General features: G+C 46.3%; 1 protein-coding gene and 1 non-coding gene across 5 annotated transcripts in view; one reads left to right on the top strand and one right to left on the bottom strand.

Moving 5' to 3' along the window:
* Positions 1-20,672, bottom strand: part of LOC124794701 (WD repeat-containing protein 47) — a 699,296-nt gene that overhangs the window by 136,318 nt on the left and 542,306 nt on the right. The gene's annotated exons all lie outside the window — the stretch shown is intronic.
* On the top strand, positions 8,176-8,250 carry Trnat-ugu. Its single transcript has one exon. It is a non-coding gene; the product is annotated as a tRNA-Thr (tRNA).

Genomic DNA, 20,672 nt, shown 5'->3' with positions numbered 1-20,672 from the left:
TCAAAGGATTACTGAACGATGGATCAGTCGCAATGGACATAATGATTCAGTCTTACATTACTGGCCTCCAATGTCACCGGATCTGACTGTATGTGATCATTTCTTGTGGCGGCTTATTAAAGACTCTTCTTATGCGCCTCCGTTATCAAAAACAATGAATGAACTGAGACATCGCATAACAGGAGCTGTGGAAGCTGTAACTCAAGACATGCTCACTGCCGTGTGGGAACAATCTGAATACCTCACTGACACATGCCGTGCATCTCAAGGAGGACAAATTGAACACGTATGAGAAGGTATGAAAAACATCTTTCTGAGTTTCCCGTTCATCAAAAAAATAAATAAATAAAATTCATTGTATATGTTCACTCGTGTCAGAAATATAGACGTGTCAAATCGGGTTATTCTTTTTGATACACCATGTATTTGTCTTTGCTTTGTGAATTTTATTGCCTGTTTAGTGCAAGCATCGGGTGATGCGGTAACAGAGCTACTAAAAAGAAAGGCCCTCCAGAACGGTGAGCAGGTAACATAATTATGACACTTTTTTGTGATACTGCAGGCAACGTTATCAGCTGCACTCAGATTATTTATGAAGAGTCATCAATAAAAAGAAGCTAAAGACCACATCTCTGGTGCAGATCAGCTTGTTTCTGTTTGTATGTAAGACCATGAAGAGATGTAGCCTATAACTCATTATCAGGCCTCTCTCTGAAGAAGGGCTTCACAATTTCCGCGACAGCTTGTTGTATACTGTGGTTACGTGTACAAAAATTTTCTAGCTCTATGTACCTACTGGACTTGCACCACGTGTCTGATTCACTTGGACGAAAACCGTGTAAAGGTTCAAGATCTGTAGAAAGAGTATATTATGGTCTACATTTTGGAGTATACGATCCTATTACCACAAACAACAAAGAAATTACTGCTCTGAGAAGTACATGATTAGTGCTATGTTGTTCACAGATAATGCGAGGGCGAGGGTCGCCGAGAGGACACACAGATTTGGAGAGGCAAGCTAGACAATTGACGGAAGCTGCTAAAATAAGCATAGACGAAGAGCTGTCTAGTGACTCAGAAAATCCTTCCTACTGGCCAAGACTTCAAATATAAAGGAAAAATCAGTTTCCCGCAAATGTACTGTTTTCTCATATAAAGAAGTTTTTCATGTGAACTCTTACAGATTTCGGTGTTTTTACAGCATTGCAATTTACATTTTGTCTCAGCTTCTTCAAGATGTGTCGAAAAATACAACATCAGTGACAACGAATGCTGGTGAAAAAATTGTTTCAATTTTTTCAACCATAAAAATATTATTATCTAAAGAGTAATTGCCAACAACTGAAACTCCCATAACGAAATGTCAATAACGTGCTCATACTGCCACTGAAAAAAAATGCATTACTGTGCCAGTGATGCAAGAGAAAACGTTTCTTAATTTTAACATGGCAAGTACAGGGGAGTCCATCCTCCTCGAACATGCAGGGCTTTTCACACAACCAGCATCAGGAACGGAACACCAGCATTTTCGCCTGACATGTCCTTCCTCCCCTCCCTAACAGAACTCCTGTGAAATGTGTTCATCTATTAAAAAAAAAATTCTGACGTTTATTTCCAACAGGTATAGGAAAGGCCTGCTGTCGTGGGAAAGTCACTAGCTTTCAGACTGCCTATTGTGTTCAGATCATAGCCCCGCTAAGGAGATTTAGGTAAAATACCAAACCATCAGCTCTAGGATGGACAAATTCAAAATCCACTGATTGCTGGAAGCTGGCCGTTGTGTCCGTAACCAGCGAAGACGACGACTCCACGGCATGGCGAGGAATTGTAAATTACAAGATCTCCAGCTCTAAATGTCTCTCCAACGACGCACGTCTCACACTAATCGGGTGGGAATTCCCGCTGTGGTCTCACTGCCAAGGAAATACACCTACAAATTGCAATGGTCACATACGTGCACTCACAGCACACTAAAACCCAACTCCAAATATAAAGCCGATCGAATGACATACAAAAAGCCATGATTCAAGCAGTTTGGGAGATGCTGTATTTCTCAATTTCCGAAAAAGCATTTGACTCTGCACCACTTCTAAGCTTATTATCGAAAGTATGATCGTATGGTGTAAAAAGCAAAATTTCTGAAAATATGGAAGATTTTTGGGAGTGGGAGGGGGGGGGGGGGGGGGGGGGGGGGGGAAGAGAGATGATGCAGAAAGTTATCGTGGATGGACAGTCAGGTACAGATGTAGAAGTGCCCCAGGGAAGTATGGTCGGACCTTGTTCTTTATGTTGCATATAAATGACCTTGAAGACAGTTAAAAATTAACCTGTGCTTTTTGGCAGCTGATGCAGTTACCAATAATTACGTACTGTCTGAAAAAAGCTGCACACATATCCAATTCGATCTAGATAAAATTTTGAAGCGTCGCATAGATCGCCAATTTGTTTTAAATGTTCAGTGTGCAGTTGACAAAACGAAGAAGTGTAGTAACTTACGAGTGTAGCATCAGTCGGTCCCAGTTGGAATCGGTCATCTTATACAAATACCTCGATGTAACACTGTGGGGTTATGAAATGCAACTATCACTGGGGCTTAATCGTAGATAGGGCAGGTGGAAGACTTCGGTTCACTGAAACGTATTGGGAAAATTCAATCAGTCTAGAAAGTATACTGCGCACAGAACACTTGCGCGACGCATCCCAGAACTGCTGAAGTGTGTTGGACGCATACCAAATAAGAGTAACGCGGGATATCGAACGGATACACAGAAGGGCGGCACGAATGGTCACAGGTTTGTTGGACCCGTGGGAGAGTGCCACGAACATGCTGAATTGGCGGACGCTTTAAGACAGACGCAAGCCATCCCGTGAAATCCTACTTCAGAACCAACTTTAAGTGATGAATCTACGAATATAATACAACCACCTTATGTGTCGCTCCCACAGAGATCGTGAAGACCAAATCAGACAACAATGAGGTGGAAAAACTCATGGGATACCTCCTAATATCGTGCCCGGAGTAGTGCAGCAGCTTGACGTGGCATGGACACAACCGGTGGGATTCATGTCGGGTGATCTGGATGGGCAATCATTCGCTAGAGTGTCCAGAATGTCCTGCAGATCAATCGCGAACGGAGTGTTTGGGATCATGAAGTTCATGAGTAGCTGCAAATTGTCTCCAAGTAGCCATTTCCAATCAATGACGGGTTCAGCTGGACCTGAGGATCCAGTCCATTCCGCGTAGACACAGCCCACACCATCAGCGTGCACAGTGCTTTATTGACAACTTGCGTCCATGGATTCGTGGAGCCTGCGTCACATTCGAACCCTACCACCAGATTACCGGCTAAAATCAGGAGGTGCCTGAGCAGGCCAGTGTTTTGCAGTCGTCTAGGGTATGTGATCACGACCCACGGTATTCCCCATAGTTGACAGTCTCACCGATATGGTCAAGAGCCCAACAGAGGCGCTGCAGGCGATGTCGTGCTGTTAGAACATGCACTCGCATCGGTCGCCCGCTACCATAGCCGATTAACGGCACATTCCGCCGCACTTTCCTAACGGATACGTTGGCCGTGTCGTCCCACGATGATTTCTGCGGTTATTTCACGCAGTGTTACTTGTGTGTTAGCACTGAGAAATCAACACAAATGCCGCTGCTCTCGGTCTTTAAGTGAAGGCCGTCTGCCACTGCGTTGTCTGTGGTGAGAGGCAATGCCAAAAATTTGATATCTGATCACGTTCTTGATACTGATGATCGCGGAACATTTAATTCCCTAACGATTTCCGAAATAGAATGTCCGAAGCATCTAGCTCCTAGTATCATTCCGCGTTCAAATTCTGTTAATTCCCGTCGTGCGGTCATAATCACTTCGGAAACTTTTTCACATGAATCAACTGAGTACAAATGACAGCTTCGCCAATGCACTGTCCTTGTACTTGTATACCATGTGTACGCGATACTACCGCCATATGTACATTGTGTGTTCAAAAGTATCCGGACACCTCCAAAAACATACGTTTTTCGTATTAGGTGCATTGTTCTGCCACCTTCTGCCACGGTACTCCATATCAGCGACCTCAGTAGTCATTAGACATCGCGAGAGAGCAAACTGGGGCGCTGCACTGAACTCACAGACTTCGAACGTGGCCTGGTGATTGGGTGTCACTTGTGTCATACGTCTGTACGCGAGACTTCCACACTCCTAAACATCCCTAGCTCCACTGTTTCCGATGTCATAGTGAAGTGGAAACGTGAAGGGAGACGTACAGCAGAAAAGTGTATAGGTCGACCTTGTCTGTTGACTGACAGAGACCGCCGACAGTTGAAGAGGGTCGGAATTCCAAACTGCATCAGAATCCACTGCAAGTACTATGACAGTTACGCGGGAGGTGAGAAAATTTGGGTTTCATGGTCGAGCGGCTGCTCATAAGCCACACATCGCGCCGATAAATGCCAAACGACACCCTGCTTGGGGTAAGGAGCATAAACACTGGACGATTGAACAGTGGAAAAACGTTGTGTGGAGTGACGAATCACGGTACACAATGTGGCGATGCGATGGCAGGGTGTGGGTATGGCGAATGCCCGGTGAACGCCATCTGCTAGCGTGTGTAGTGCCAACAGTAAAATTCGGAGGCGGTGGTGTTATGGTGTGGTAGTATTTTTCATGGAAGGGGCTTGCACCCCTTGTTTTTTGCGTGGCACTGGCCTACATTGACGTTTTAAGCAACTTATTGCTTCACACTGTTGAAGAGCAATTCGGGGATGGCGATGCATCTTCCAACACGATCGAGCTGCTGTTCCTACTGCACGGCCTGTGGCGGAGTGCTTACACGACAATAACATCTCTGTAATGGACTGGCCTGCACAGAGTCCTGACCTGAATGCTAGAGAACACCTTTGGGATGTTTTGGGATGTAGACTCCGTGCCAGGCCTCACCAACCAACATCGATACCTCTCCTCAGTGCAGCACTCCGTGAAGAATGGGCTGCCATTCCTCAAGAAACCTTCCAGCACCTGATTGAACGTATGCCTGCGAGAGTGCAAGCTGCCATCAAGGCTAAGGGTGGGCCAACACCATACTAAATTCCACCATTACCGATGTAGTGCGCCACGAACTTGCAAGCCATTTTCAGCCAGATGTCCTGATGCTTTCGATCACATAGTGTATACGTGCATATCGCTATCCCATGACTTCGGACACCTGAGTAACTATAGCGCGCACAAGTGCATTTATGAACTTCTTGTTACCGCGCTCCATATGCGAATGAAGCGGGAAAATGTCTTAACGACTGATACACCTCTGCCATGACACAGTAGTTAGCAGAATGTGGGTGCAGATGTAGAGTGAAATGATCGTATGTCATTGGTCGAGAGACCTCGTCAGGGGTTATTCGGCCGCTTGATGGACGCCGCTTCAGCGACTTGGGGCGATGAGATGAAACGATTAGGACAACATAAACACCCAGTCGGCGAGCGGAGAAAACCGCTGACTCTGCCGAGAATCGAACCCGGGAGCCCGAGATCTAGAGGCAGTGCGCTAACCACTTGGCCGCGAGCTGCGACCTAGCCGATCGAATAGTTTGCTAGTAACAAGACCACTCACGAACAAGCGTAAGCTGACATACCGGAGAGTCCTCGCGATCCGTCACCGGTGGCGAAGGAGGCGACGGCGGCGGCGGCGGGAGGTGGCAGACGGTGCTGGGACAGAGGCAGCAGGGCGGCAGCACGTGGCAGCAGGGCGCGAGCTGCAGGGGCAGGCAGAGGTAAGGCGTGGGCAGGGCCGCGGGCAGCCGCTTCTTGTCGAGCAGCCCGCGCAGAGCCATGCCGGCCACTGGTCGACAATCGCCTGAGCTGTGCGCCTCCGCCTGCCCCCGCTGGGACCCGGCCGGACCTTCACGCCCCCGGCGGACGCCAGCCGGCTGGAACCGACGCCGCTTTCTACGACCGCTCCTTACGCAATTCCTCTACCGGAAGACCGAGTCCCGGGCCGCTTCCCCTACCAGCTCGCCACATCGTCATTTGCGGCATTCGCACCTGGCGTCGAGCTCTGCATACTTTAACTTCACTACTTCTATAAAATGCAAACTTTCCGGACAGATCTATTAAACCCACTAAAATACTGCGTGCCATTATGTCGTTGTTAGGTGGATTTTCTCGATAATCTCACTTTTCGTCCCCTTTGCTTGCATCTTTAATGGGGAGTTCGATTTACGACTGACGCTTATAACAGCTCGCTCCAGTTTGAAGAAATTTTTTGTTGCAGAGTGCAGTCGCGCAGATCGTTTTTGAAATGGAACAGAAACAAACTGTGTAATTCAAAAGCAATTGACGTTACACTTCTGCACGTTTGTATACTGCAATGAAACTTTATTCCAGTTAGCAACGACATACAGTGAGCAGCGATCAATTGGGTGAGTTCCTAACTGTAGGACCAATCAAGTTGCTCGTAGTGAAATTGCGTGCTTATGGAATATCGTCTCAGTCTTGTGACTGGTTTCGTGATTTCTTGTCAGAGGGGTCACAATTCGCAGAAACTAACGGAAAGTCAATGAGTAAAACAGAAGTGATTTCTGGCATTCTCCAAGGTAGAGTTATAGGCTCTCTGCTGTTTGCAGATGATGCTGTAGTTAATCGTCTAGTAATTTCATCAGAAGATCAAAACAAATTGCTAAAGGATTCAGAGAAGATACCTGTATGGTGCGAAAATTGGCCATTAACCCTAAATTATGACAAGTGTGAGGTCATCCACACGAGTGCTAAAAGGAATCTGTTAAACTTCAAGAACACGATAAATCAGATAAATCCAAAGGCCGTAAATTCAACTAAATACCTCCGAATTGCAATTACCAACAACTTAAATCGGGAAGAAAAATGGCTCAAATGGCTCTGAGCACTATGGGACTTAACTGCAGTGGTCATCAGTCCCCTAGAACTTAGAACTACTTAAACCTAACTAACCTAAGGACATCACACACATCCACGCCCGAGGCAGGATTCGAACCTGCGACCGTAGCGGTCACGCGGTTCCAGACTGTAGCGCCTAGAACCGCACGGCCACTTGGGCCGGTAAATCGGGAAGAGCATACAGAAAAATTTGTGCGGAAGGCAAACTGAAGACTGCGTTTTATTGACAGAAAACTTCGAAAATGTAATAGATCTACTAAAAACTGCCAATACTACGCTTGTCCGTCCTCTTTTGGAGTACTGCTGTGCGATCTGGCGTCCTTAGCAGATATGATTAACGGAGAACATGGAGAGAGTTCAAAGAAGAGCAGAACGTTTTGTATTAGCGCGAAATAGGGGAGAGAGCGTCATTGACATGATACAGGATTGGGGGTAGACATCATTAAAACAAATGTATTTTTCGTTGCGGCGGAATCTTCTCACGAAATTTGAAACACTAACTTTCTCCTGTGAAAGCGAAAATATTTAGTTGACGCCGACGTACCTAGGGAGTAACATCCTCATAATAAAATAAGAGAAATACATCGCACGGAAAGATATGTGTGTTCGTTTTTTTTTCCGGCACGCTGTTCGAGATTAGAAAACAGAATTATTGTGAAGGTGATTCGATGAACCCTATGCCACGTACTTAACAGTGATTTGCAGAGTATCCACGTAGATGTGGATGTAGACCCTGGGTAAGATGTGAGTTGTATGGTTCGTCACGAGCGTATTCAGTCAATATAAGAGTGTCACAGGAATGCTTCAAGAATTGTAGTAGGACTCCACAAATTAGGAAGACGATGTGAACCTCTGGCAGCCTTGTTCACAAAAAGTGTTCGCGTCCGTAGCTAAGTGCTCAACGCGTCCGATTGCTATGGGGAGAATGTGGGTTCGACTCCCAGTGCTGCCAAGGATTTTTCCTTCGTGTAACGGGGAGCACCCGCCCTCATGATGCCAACGGAGGAGGTACCTGAATGAGAACCAGCTACTTAGATATCCACATAAGTATATAGTTCTCGCGATACCGGCCATGACCTTTTTCTTCTGTGCGGATGCACACATATTCCCCGAATTCTTACGGGACTTGGAAGAATGTCTTCCACGAGTAATGAGTGTGTTGGGGTCGGACACTACGAATGTAATGTGTGGGAATACAAGCTGAGAATGTCAGTTTCGCGGGAGGCGTGCGCGAGATAGTCCTTGCAGTTGCACTGTCACCTGTGCCCTCGGTGGCTCAGTTGGATAGAGCGTCTGCCATGTAAGCAGGAGATCCCGGGTTCGAGTCCCGGTCGGGGCACACATTTTCACCTGTCCCCGTTGATCTATATCAACGCCCGTGCGCAGCTGACGGTATTAATATAATTCTAATTTCAGCTACTTAGAGGTCTGGGACGCTGATAACGGCCGGGAGACGTGTGTGCTGACCATATTCCCCTCCATACTGCATTTGAATGACGCCATTGCCTACGGATTACATGGCGGCCGTGGGTACTGAGTGGCCTGACGGGTTAGGAGGCACAGACGATTTTGCGTACGGAAATTAAGGGATTGTGTAGTAAAAATTAAAAGTAAATTACATTAGCATTTCACAATTCCGAAACCGGTTTCGACTAGCCAGTGGCCATTATCCCATTGTCAATATACAAAAAGAGGAGACAATGAATTATCATGTCCATAAAATCTGCCAAGTAACTTTCCACGTCGCGATGAAAAAGCAAGAAATTAGTCTAAGTCACATCCACATTACGGAGGTAGTTACTTACACAAAGTACCCTCAGCCAAACATATTGTGGCTTAGTGAAGTGTATAGGTGAAGATATTCTATCGAAGCCACTCAAATGGTGGCTCCATGGAGCATGCGCTGATGTTCTCGGTTTGGATCTCAGCGAAGAGTGAAATCTGTATCGCACAAATTTCGCCGACACTACGGGGCAACTACCGGTGTCTATTTCTAAATATTGTACAGCGTGCTTAAATAAAGGTTCAAATGGCTCTGAGCACTATGGGACTTAACATCTGTGGTCATCAGTCCCCTAGAACTTAGAACTACTTAAACCTAACTAACCTAAGGACATCACACACATCCATGCCCGAGGCAGGATTCGAACCTGCGACCGTAGCAGTCGCGCGGTTCCGGACTGAGCGCCTAGAACCGCGAGACCACCGCGGCCGGCCTTAAATAAAGGGAGGAGACATTTTATATTCATGTCAGAAGAGAGGATGACTAATCCAGCAAATTATTCCATTTAGTCACGGGTCGGAAATGCACGACCGCGTGCGCATATATCCCCAACTGTCTTGCACGTTTGCTAAAAAGTGTATACTGCTTAAGTTAGCTTTACATAATCGTTTAATTTTACTTGTTACGCCTAGGCATAAATTCAGCATCTTTCAGATATGTACACGACAACAGCTGTAGCACATCAGAACACAACAGCATCCTACAATCCGACAAAAAAGCATTTTTTGACGCAACAGATTCTGTCTGCTTACTGGGCAAACTTTCACGCATTCTTCGATTGTGGCTGTCGTTTTACGGTCGTAGCTCAAAAACGTTGCCTTTTCGATCTGTATATGACCAAGCACCTTCGCAAAACCTCATTCAGATTATATGTGCAGGTTATAGATTAAGTCAATTGCACAACAGGAGGCAATGAGCGCAGTACAGGTGTCACCGCCATCTCTCATACAGTAATTACATGGTATAACATGGAATACAAACTTAAACCGCAAGTAGCTTACAATCATCATGTTGCAGTCAAACACGTGACATCAGCCAGGCACGGGTCCGCCAAAGACAGTGGTACACTAAATGGTAATTAGGACATTAACGGAAAAGCACTGGGATAAATTTCATATTTTCTACGCGTTCCGTGGTTGAGCGCACTCCATTCTAAAATGTATTTTGGGCCAAAAAATGATTAACACGTTAATTGGATAGAAACTTGTACGTGAGCCTGCCGCCAGATGTTTGACATTTCCGCAAATGCGGAAAAAAAATCTAGCCGTGGCGTGATGGTCTTCAATTGTCGACCCTGCAAGGTGACCTTCCATTTTATTACAAAACACACACACACACACAAATTAGGAGCCTATGGTTTCAAAAATTAGAGAGATATTAAATGTTTTAGAACGTAAAACTTACGGACCCTCTTTAAACCCAAACAAAACGTGAGGTTTTAGCATGCCAGGTCTTCGTACGGTGCGTGGCGGTAAGTACCCTGTACCACTACTTCTCACTCCCCCTCCTGCTCCCCTCGCAAATAGAGCGAAGGGGGACAGGAAACGACTGCCTATATACCTCCGAAAGAGTAATAATATCTTGTTCGTGGTCCTTACGCGAAATGTACGTTAGCGGCGGCAGGATCGTTCTATAATCAATATCAAATGTCGGTTCTCTAAATTTTTCTCAACAGCGTTCCTCTTAAAGCCTGTCGTCTTCCCTCCAGGCATTCCCATTTGGGTTTCCGAAGCATCTCCGTAGCACTTGCGCGTTGCTCGAACCCAACAGTAATAAACCTAGCAGTTTGCCCCTGAAATGATTCGATGTCTTCCTTTAATCTGACCTGGTACGGTTCCCAAACAAACTAGTAGTATTCAAGACTAGGTCTTACCAGCGTCTATATGCTGTTTCCTTTACAGATGAACCACACTTTCCTAGAATCGAAATCGATCGTCCGCCTTCCCCACTACAGTTCTCACATCCTCGTTCCACTTCATATCGCTTTGCAACGTTAAGGCAACATATTTAAACGACGTAACTGTGTCAAGCAGGACACTACTAATGTTGTATCCGAGCATTATGGATTTGTTTTTTCTACTCACCTGCATCAACTTACATTTTTCTGGAGTTTGAGCTAGCTGTCATTCATCACACGAACTAGAAATTTTGTCTAAGTCATCTTAACGACGATGTGGGAAAAAACTTGTTAGGAGAATGCCAGAAGAAATACTGACGAAACAACTGTTGGGATACAGGCCAAGAGAAGGAAGAAACGCTGGTATGCCCAAAATGAGATAGGCTCATAAATAACCTTTGAAGACGAAACAAGCAGTTGGCCTTGAAAATGACGATGATGGTGAAAGTTCATCTTACTTTTACAGCCAAGGGTCGCAGCACTCGCCAAAGAATCAATAGGAGCGAGGGAGGATGGGTCTTAATGAACAGTGACGTTTATGCCGCACGATTAGTCGGCCTCGCGTCACACGCACTCCCAACGCCGTGATCGATAACAGCCGAGAGGCTGGTTATTTGGCAGCTCTCCACACGCAGCAATCGGAATTGCAGATGAAGGCCTACTCTGCGTGGTGCCGCGCGGCAACGTACCCGGCGTTGCGGCAGCGACCCACGTCGGACATTCATCAAGCCGCGCGCCACGCCCACCAGCCAGGAGTCAAGTTCAGGACCCTGCACGCGCAGGGGGGCGAGGCCAACCAGGCTGGTGTTGCGACTTCTCATTACTTCCACCATCACTGGTAAATCTAGTTTCGTAAGGGGACCAATTTCTAAGTTTCCGCTATCATCTTTCCCTTGCTCTCATGGCACCTTTCCACACTTTAGAATCTCTGAAACAACTTCCAACAGAGACATTGCTACACTACGTACCCTCTGCGACAAATTGACCGGTGGCTTGAGGAGTTGAATAAATGTAACTTAAGCATCGGAAATCACGACCTCCTCCTCTCCCCAGCCCGGAAGACGCCGCCGTGTTTGGAAGTGTCTAGGGATCAGTCCAAAGAAATACTACTAATCGGGTGTTTCATGTGACATCCAATGTCTACGTGAAACGTCGATTTGTTTCGCGCTACAAATAACCTTGTATTTGAAGTGAAATCCCACTTTAGTATAGCGATATATTCGGATTAACAATATGTATTAGCAGAGTTAAATAAAGATAAACGAGGCTAACTAATACTCCTGTCCCAACTTGATGGTGCTGTTGCATTGCAGCAACGGACCGTGCGGCGCGGACTGGTACACGAAGCAGGGCAAGACAGAAATGGGAAGAAATGGCAAATGAATGCTAAATTACGCGACGACCGGCTCCACAAATTGAACCGGAAACTTTTACTAGTGGATCCGGATTAATTCTCTCCACTGGTACGCATCTAAAGTAAGAGTCGCCAGCCTCACGTTGACTTGCAAGATAAGGTTCAACTTGGAACAACTCCAAAGCCAATAGTTAAAAGCCCTGTTGCTATACTACTACTTTCAAGAAAGATTCCCAGATCACACCACTGGAATGGAATGTGTTTACTGCCACACTTCAATGCACCGTTTTCAACTGCTTCCTGGCAACACCCGCCGACTGTCACGACAACAACAGGAGGAGCACAATTCAAAGTCAATTGTGGAAAGTTCACTCAGAAACATCATGCTCAAAGTTACACGAAAACAAGTGAAATTTATTGGTATCTATTACACTAGCCAAGTCCGTCACTTTTATCCAGCACCACCTTCAGCTAGCAAATCTTTCCACGTTATGATCTGAGGCCTTGTTTTGCCGGACATTCACAGTCCACATTCATCAATCTAGAACACCCGCACAGAAACATCGGTAAGTGCCTACGCAGAATTCGACGCCAGCGCATGGGAAGGCATTCTGTAATGCTTTGTTGGCCTTCCGTACGGGAAAAATAACCTCGTTGATTACGAATGATTGCTAAATGCAGATTTCCCGAATGATAAGTACTTTAAAACACAAATTCCGCCTCAGAGGGCCCACACTTGCCGCTTCAACCCCACGAGGGCTGACGGCCGACTCATAAATTTCGCGAGCTCCGGACCGCCCAGGGTTTTTTTTTTTTTTTTTTTTTTTTTTTTTTCATATGGAACTTCCAACCAATCAGAATCAGGAGCAGCATGAAAGCGTTCTCACTGGCTATTTCCAGCTCCTGCTTACAGCGCTTCTGTTAAAAACTTTTTCTGCAATGGATGGTGGAAACACCGGCCGCCATGGGGAAAAGCTCTCCCTGTAAGTCAGCCATTCAGAATGATTTGGGAAATATCGGCCCATCAGCTGCAAGCCTGAAGAAAGCTTGCTTCCCCCAGTATCCGAACACCGAAAGGTAAAGCATACACGCACAGCCAGGAAATGGCATTATATGCTGATCGAGAGTAAGCCACAGTATCAATGAAACGAAATGGCGTGTGACGAGGGCCTCCCGTCGGCTAGACCGCTAGCCTGGTGCAAGTCTTTCGATTTGACGCCACTTCGGCGACTTGCGCGTCGATGGGAATGAAATAATATTGATTACGACAACACAACACCCAGTTCCTGAGGGGAGAAAATCTCCGACCCAGCCGGAACGAGCCCGGGCCCTTAGGATTGACAGTCTGTCGCGCTGACCACTCAGCTGCCGGGGGCGGACCTAGCCACAGCATCAATTACTTCCTTTTATTAGCCAATGATGATGGTTCAAATGGCTCTGAGCACTATGGGACTCAACATCTGAGGTCATAAGTCCCCTAGAACTTAGAACTACTTAAACCTAACTAACCTAAGGACATCACACACACCCATGCCCGAGGCAGGATTCGAACCTGCGACCGTAGCAGTCCCGCGGTACTGGACTGCAGCGCCAGAACCGCACGGCCACCGCGGCCGGCCCAATGATGATGATTATTATTATGGTTTGTGAGGTGCTCAACGGCGAGGTTATCAGCACCCGCACAAAATCCAAATCATTCCATTTCCCAGTCTCACCACTTTCCTGATTGGTGATGAAATGATGAGAACAACACAAACACCCGATCCCCGGGCGGAAAATATCTCAAACCCGGGACCCTGTGATCCAGAGGCAGCAGCGCTAGCCACCAGACCACCGAATATCGCAAGACTAATGCAAGACAGCTCGATAGGATGGACACACAAAACGAATTTTAAACACTTTATTCGTAAATAGAAAATAAACGATGTTTTTCAATGAGCGTATTTGCTTGGCTGACTATCAAAGCACTGCAAAAAAAAAATTTAAATCTCAGTTAAAACACCGGAGAGAATGACCCAGACGACTCTTAGGTAAGACACACTCCGCGTGAGCATGTGTGCAGGGGGGAGGGGGGAATGGGAGGGGGGAGAGAGAGAGGGGGAGAGGGGGGAGAGTGGGGCAGAGAGAGAGAGAGAGAGAGAGAGAGAGAGAGAGAGAGAGAGAGGGAGGGCGGGGGGGGGGGAGATACGGAAATCTATGAATCGACATCACGTTCCTTGAGTACGCTAAGAGTGGCTCTTGGCATTTGCTACATATTTACTTTGCAAGTGAGATAGTGGGACGTAATGAAAAACCTGGAGCAGGTCAGGTGTTTCACTTCCCGGTCCCGACCAGCCCGAAGCGTTGCGAAATGCCAGGCGGCCGCGCAGCCCACACGCTGCTGATGGCGTTTAAATCGCTCCCGCCCAGGCGCGGGGCTCAGGTGGGCAGAGCCGGTACCCAGTAATTGGTGCGTGGTCGCAGGTGCCGCCCACGGTGGAAACCTAACGCCACTAACTTCCTGGGCGCAAGACAGGGAAGTCGATAGTGCACTCAGCAATGGCTTTCAGCCCTAAAACTCGTGTCGCGCGCGTATACCGGTGTGGGGTGTAAAGCTAGTTCGCGTCCGTAGTAGAATACTACACGTGCACCCTGGGTAACGCTAAATGAACTAGCAAAGTACAGGCGACCAGATAATCCTTAGTCGATCTCCTGGTCACGGCAAATCACGATGAATTCTAGCAAAACGAACCCTTTGACTAGAGAACTCGGATCGCTGATTCGAGTCTGCCACCTGAATATTGAAGGCATAAGTAGAGCCAAATGCATGTACTTGCATAAAGTTTTAACAAAGAACGACATTGACGTAGTCGCAATTCAGGAGACCCATACTGAAGATGACGAGCAGCTAAGATCAAGGGGCATAATATCTGGCTATGACCTAATAGGCGCCACACACCACAGACATTATGGCACGGCAACATACGTCAGGAGAAATATCGAAGAAGTGGCTCTCGTATCAACATCTACCACAAACGAGATTCACGAAGTCATTATAAATGTGGGTGAAGTCACAATAAATAATATATACAAGCCTCCAGGGCAACCGTGGCCCCCACAAGCCCTTCAAATCCTGCCTCACCCAGCAATATACGTGGGTGACTTTAATAGCCACCATGAACTGTGGAAATATCGAATATCTGACCAAAACGGCGAAGACCTGGTGAAATGGACAGAAGATCATAATATTCAACTAATCTTTGACGCCAAAGACCGAGGTACATTTAAATCAGCCGCTTGGCTAACTGAGACCTGCCCTGACCTCAGTTTTGTTACCACTGACAAGAACAACAAATCCCTGCCGGTCTCTCGCAGGGTACTTGAGGATTTCCCCCACTCTCAGCATCGTCCAGTGCTCTTAGAAATAGGCCTTACTATTCCCCTGATATCCTCTTATCCTCGTCCTAGATGGAACTTTGGGAGGGCAGATTGGGCTGCTTTCTCGGAGAAACTTGATAAATGCCTTGGATGGATACCCCCAACGTATAAGAACTACGAGAGATTTGTTGGAGCCGTCATCAGCTCAGCTAAAGTTAGTATGCCCAGAGGATTCAGAAACGAATATGTGCCAGGATGGAGCGAGGAAAGTGAACGGCTTTATAGACAGTTTCTGGACAATGGGGATAAAGAAATTGCAGACGATCTATTACATAGCCTAGACGCGGCCAGGCGTGCTAAGTGGATGGAGACCGTGGAACAAATGGATTTTACAAGATCAAGCAGAAGGGCGTGGTCTTTGCTTCGGAGACTTGGAGGTGGAGGTAAAAATCTGCGAATGACCAGCGCTATGTCCCCAAACACAGTTGCGGTTCACATCAGCAAGACGTCCAGGGCCCCAAAGGAACGAGCCCATACTATAAAAATTAAAAAGGAGCTTAAAGAGCTAAAATCGACAGCAGAGAACAACACATCTTATTCCCAACCCTTTTCAGTAGAAGAGTTAAATATGGCCCTGAACGATATAAAACCAGGAAAGGCCCCAGGGTTTGTGGGATTCACCCAGAATTTCTGCTCCACTGTGGTAAATTTGCAAGATTATGGCTTGCGCGATTCTTCTCTAACATGTTGCAAACTGGAAAAATTCTGCACACTCTCAAAAAGGCTAAAATTGTTGCCATATTAAAACCGGGCAAACTGAGTGACCAACCTCAGAGCTACCGCCCAATCGCCTTACTCAGCATGATCTATAAATTACTGGCGAGACTTATGTACAACAGAATGAGCGAAGTCATCCTGGAGGCTGTACCGGTAGAACAGGCGGGCTTCCGGCCGAAAAGAAGCTGCACGGATCAGGTCCTCGGTCTAACAACCTACATCGAGGCGGGCTTCCAAAGACAGCAAAAAACATCAGTGGTATTTGTTGACCTGACGGCGGCGTTCGACACTGTCTGGAGACAGGGCCTGATTTATAAGCTCCTCCGCATCGTGCCATGTCTAAAAACGGCTAACCTTATCAACGAAATGCTCTGCAACAGACCATTCCAGGTTGTCATCGGTAACAACAGAAGTAAATTCATGAAACTTAATAATGGCCTGCCCCAAGGTTCAGTACTGGCTCCACTGCTTTTCAGCATGTATATAGCCGATATGCCTAGGACGAGATCCAGAATGTTCGGATATGCGGACGACTGGGCCTTGGCCACACCACACCGAGTGATGGAGGAAACTGAGATCACACTATCCAGCGATTTGACCACTCTAGGAAAATACTTCCGTGACTGGAGGCTACAACCCAGCCCATCCAAAACAGAGGCCACTTGTTTCCACCTGAATAACAAATTAGCAAACAAAGAGCTCAAGATCCGCTTTGATGGCGGCATTCTTCCATATAATAGAACACCAAAGTATCTGGGCGTGACACTCGATAGAACATTGAGCTATAAACAACACCTTGTAAACACTGCTGAAAAAGTCAGAACTAGAAACAACATTGTCCAAAAGCTTTGTGGCACTAGTTGGGGGTCCACTGCCTACGTTCTGCGTAGCTCTGCACTAGGACTTGTCTATTCTGCAGCAGAGTACTGTTCCCCAATATGGTTAAATAGTGCTCACATCAAGAAGGTGGATGCAGTCTTGAACCAAACGATGAGGATTATCTCTGGAACGATCAGGTCAACTCCTGTCCAATGGCTGCCTGTATTGAGCCATATCCCGCCGCCACATTTGCGCAGAGAACACGCACTTGTCAGGGAGTGTCGAAAAATCCAAAATAGCCCAGATCTTCCTATCCACACCCAGAGTAATGGAATTGAGCAAAATAGATTGAAATCCAGACACCGCCTCTCGCAAGTGCCAAAGATCTGGTAAAGAACGCTTTTATTCTTGAGGACCGCTGGAGAGAAGAATGGGAGGAAAAGACACCGCCTCAGGTTAACACCTTATTGGGAACATCTAACAGACCTCGGGGCTTTGATTTGCCCCGCAAAATCTGGTCTACCCTTAACAGGATCAGGACGAGCCACGGCCGTTGTGCGGACTCCTTGTACAAATGGAGCATAGTGCCATCACCACAGTGCGACTGCGGCGCTGACAGGCAGACAATTCACCATATCGTGGTAGAATGCCCTCTGAGGGCCTACCCTGGGCCAACAAGGGACTTCATGGATGCGACTAACAGTGCAATCGATTATATTTCTAACCTAGATGTTTGTTTGTGATATTGTAACTGTTCTGTGTGTTATGTACTTTTAGATTTTTCATACGTGATTTGTACTTGCCATACGCTAAATAAATAAACCAGTGTCTTGCCTGTATTCACGAACACAGCTGCTGTCAGTTCCATTCTCGATACCGGGCTGGCCATAGGAAGCTTTCAAAGTGGAGCGGCTGTCTAAGTTTTGAAAGTGCGTCGGTTTACATGAAGTAAAGCCTTGACAGCGAAAAAGTCATCTACTCGAAAACGAACTGTGAAATAAACATGCTGGATGATGGATAACACAATTTTAGTCTATTTTTCATCATCCGCGATTGGTGGCCTTCGGCACGTGCACCGCAAAAGTAGTAATTGTGTGATAAACATACGTAAATTCAGTGTGTTTACTACTTGTGCAGTGCACATGCCGAAGACCAACCATCGCGGATGAGGAAAACTGGCCAACAATTGTGTTATCCGTCATCCAGGACGTTCATTTCGCAGTTCGTTTACGAGTAGAAGTCTTTCTCGCTGTCAGCGCTTGTCCAAGATACCCAGTATCAATTTTTTTGTTGGTACGGGAGTACCGATGTAATTGCTCGTTCTAGGAGCCTCATCTTTGACTTCGGTGATTCCTTGCAGCACGGAGCGAACCATACTGATTACTTAACATCAGTAATTCAGTGCCATTAGGTTTTCTTACCAGTTTGAGAATGTTTCGGTCGATCTCGTACTAGACCTACAGGAGGACAAACTTTGAGCTTTGCCCTACGTTGGTATTATGGTTGATATTTCCGCACGACAGAAGTGCGGCAGGTAGTCCAAGTGTAGTATTGTCGTTGTTTAATTCCTACAGAGCTTCGCAACCCATCCTAATACACACTTCGCAAGTCATTGTACAGTGCATGGCAAAGTACTTCGAAAGCTGTTGTATTCTTGGAACACCGTAAATCTAAAGACATAATCTAAAGAATAGTACATTCCAATTACCTGGGCTTCACGTGTACTAACTGCTCACTCCATACGACACTCGCTGCTTACTTGCAAACTGTATACATCGCACTGAGCCGCAGCACACCGACAAAAATTGTTTCAACCAAAGATTTGTCCAACACAGTAAGGGCAGAGGAACAATTCATCGAAAAACTGTGTCCTCTTATAGGGAGAAACTACATCGACATTGACTGACTATGAGCGAATAATTTTAGCAAGAAGAAATGACTTAGTTCAACAAACAAATCAACGAATTCAGAATATGATACTAGCAGAAGAAAGAATATTTAAATCCACTGACACAATGATAAACCGTGTCAAAAGCGTAAGCTTTCCAGCGTAATTCAAAATTCGCTTTTTCCGTATGCTCCCGCAATACAGATTTTAAAGATCATCATGGAAGCGGAATAAGCGGTACAGAATAGGCATATCAGTAGTGAAACCACGAACTCCGCTCATTTCAAGTAACTTACCATTCAGCTTTAAAAGGATCCAATTTCCGGTAAGATCAGAGGTCAGTTCGACTATCACTAAACCACAAAACCAAACATTCCAATGTCGCGGAGTGAATTTAAAAATACCGTGCATCCTGCATTGACCATACGTAACGCTCGCATTCTGGACGGTCAGAAAACTTATTGGTGTTTGTGCCCGAAAGCAAAATCTGAAATATAGTTTATAAAAATATACTTTGGATGAGTTAGGTGTTATAAAAATGAGATGATAAATTGCACTTTTTTCCAAATTAGAATACAAATGGAAGGGAGACCAAGCGGGTCCTTTCCTGCTAGTAAGGTGGTGGTCATCATCATCATCATCATCATCATCATCATCATCGCTCCAGTCCTCGCCCCTTTCTTTTTCCAACACATTCTTTCAAATCTTTCAGCCCTCTATCCCATGGTGTTCCTCTTGGTCGTTTCCTTCACATCTCCATTTGACGTACCTTCTCGGGAATCCTCTTGTTTTCCATTCTCTTTAAGCGTCCATACCGTCTTAGCCTTTACGTTTTTATCCTGCTCGTCAAGGGTTCCTCTTTCACTGTTTCTCTTACCCTCTCATTCCTCATCCTATCTCTCCTTGCTGCTCCTATCATATTTATAATGAACTTCATTTCGCATGCCTGTAATCTACTTCCATTTCTGTTTTTCATTACTCATGTTTCGGATGCATGTGTGGAATGTAGTACCTTCTGTATATTATTTCTTTGCTTCTTTTTGTGGGAAGTCTTTGCTCTAAACCATGTCCTAACACTTCGCGGCAATGCTGCTTTCTGTCTCCCACGTTCACTGATCACTCTCTCTCTCTCTCTCTCTCTCTCTCTCTCTCTCTCTCTCTCTCTCTCTCTCTCTCTCTCTCTCTCTCCCTCTCTCTCTCTCCCCCCCCCCCCCCCCATAGCTGTAAACAAGATCTCACATTTGTTTACGTTACAGTCCATTCCATACCCTCAGTTTCTTCCTAAACACCCAGCTGTTCCTGAATCTCCTCCTCCTCCCTCTTTTCACAGATCATCAAGTCGTCCGCGAACACCACTACTTTCATCTTGTCTTCTCCAGTTTTTTTTCTGCCACGTTAGTCATTATCTCATCCAAGACCACAAGTTACTTTAAAGTAACAGCCTTCCAAACAAGTACCATTGCCGGAGTCTGAAGCTGCGGATAAACGTAATGAAAGCTGGCTGGCTTGCCGGCTGGTGGCTGCGGGCAACAGAGCGTTGCGCGACACGGCGCGATCTCCGTGGCGGATCGCGGCGCGGCCGCGGAGAACTGTTCCGGCCGGCAGCCGCGGCCCTGAAAACTTGGGGTGCCGCTCCTGTCGGCTGAACACAGACCAAGAAGCAGCCCATCTGGCGACAACAGGACAAGGCTGCGCGTATTCTTACAGTTTATATGTAGGCTGTCTATAGGAGATCGAATTACTATAATTTAGAAAGGCGCTACTGATTTTAGTTTATGAAGGTTAAAGGATTAAGTTAAGTGACCTCGACGAGGAGGTCCTTCGAGACAGAACACTAACTCGGACTCAGGAAGGAAGTCGTCTGTGTACTCTTCAAAGGGACCATC

This window comes from Schistocerca piceifrons, chromosome 4, assembly GCF_021461385.2.
Source record: "Schistocerca piceifrons isolate TAMUIC-IGC-003096 chromosome 4, iqSchPice1.1, whole genome shotgun sequence".
NCBI classification, from domain to species: domain Eukaryota; kingdom Metazoa; phylum Arthropoda; class Insecta; order Orthoptera; family Acrididae; genus Schistocerca; species Schistocerca piceifrons.
This window is presented reverse-complemented; position numbering and strand designations above follow the sequence as displayed.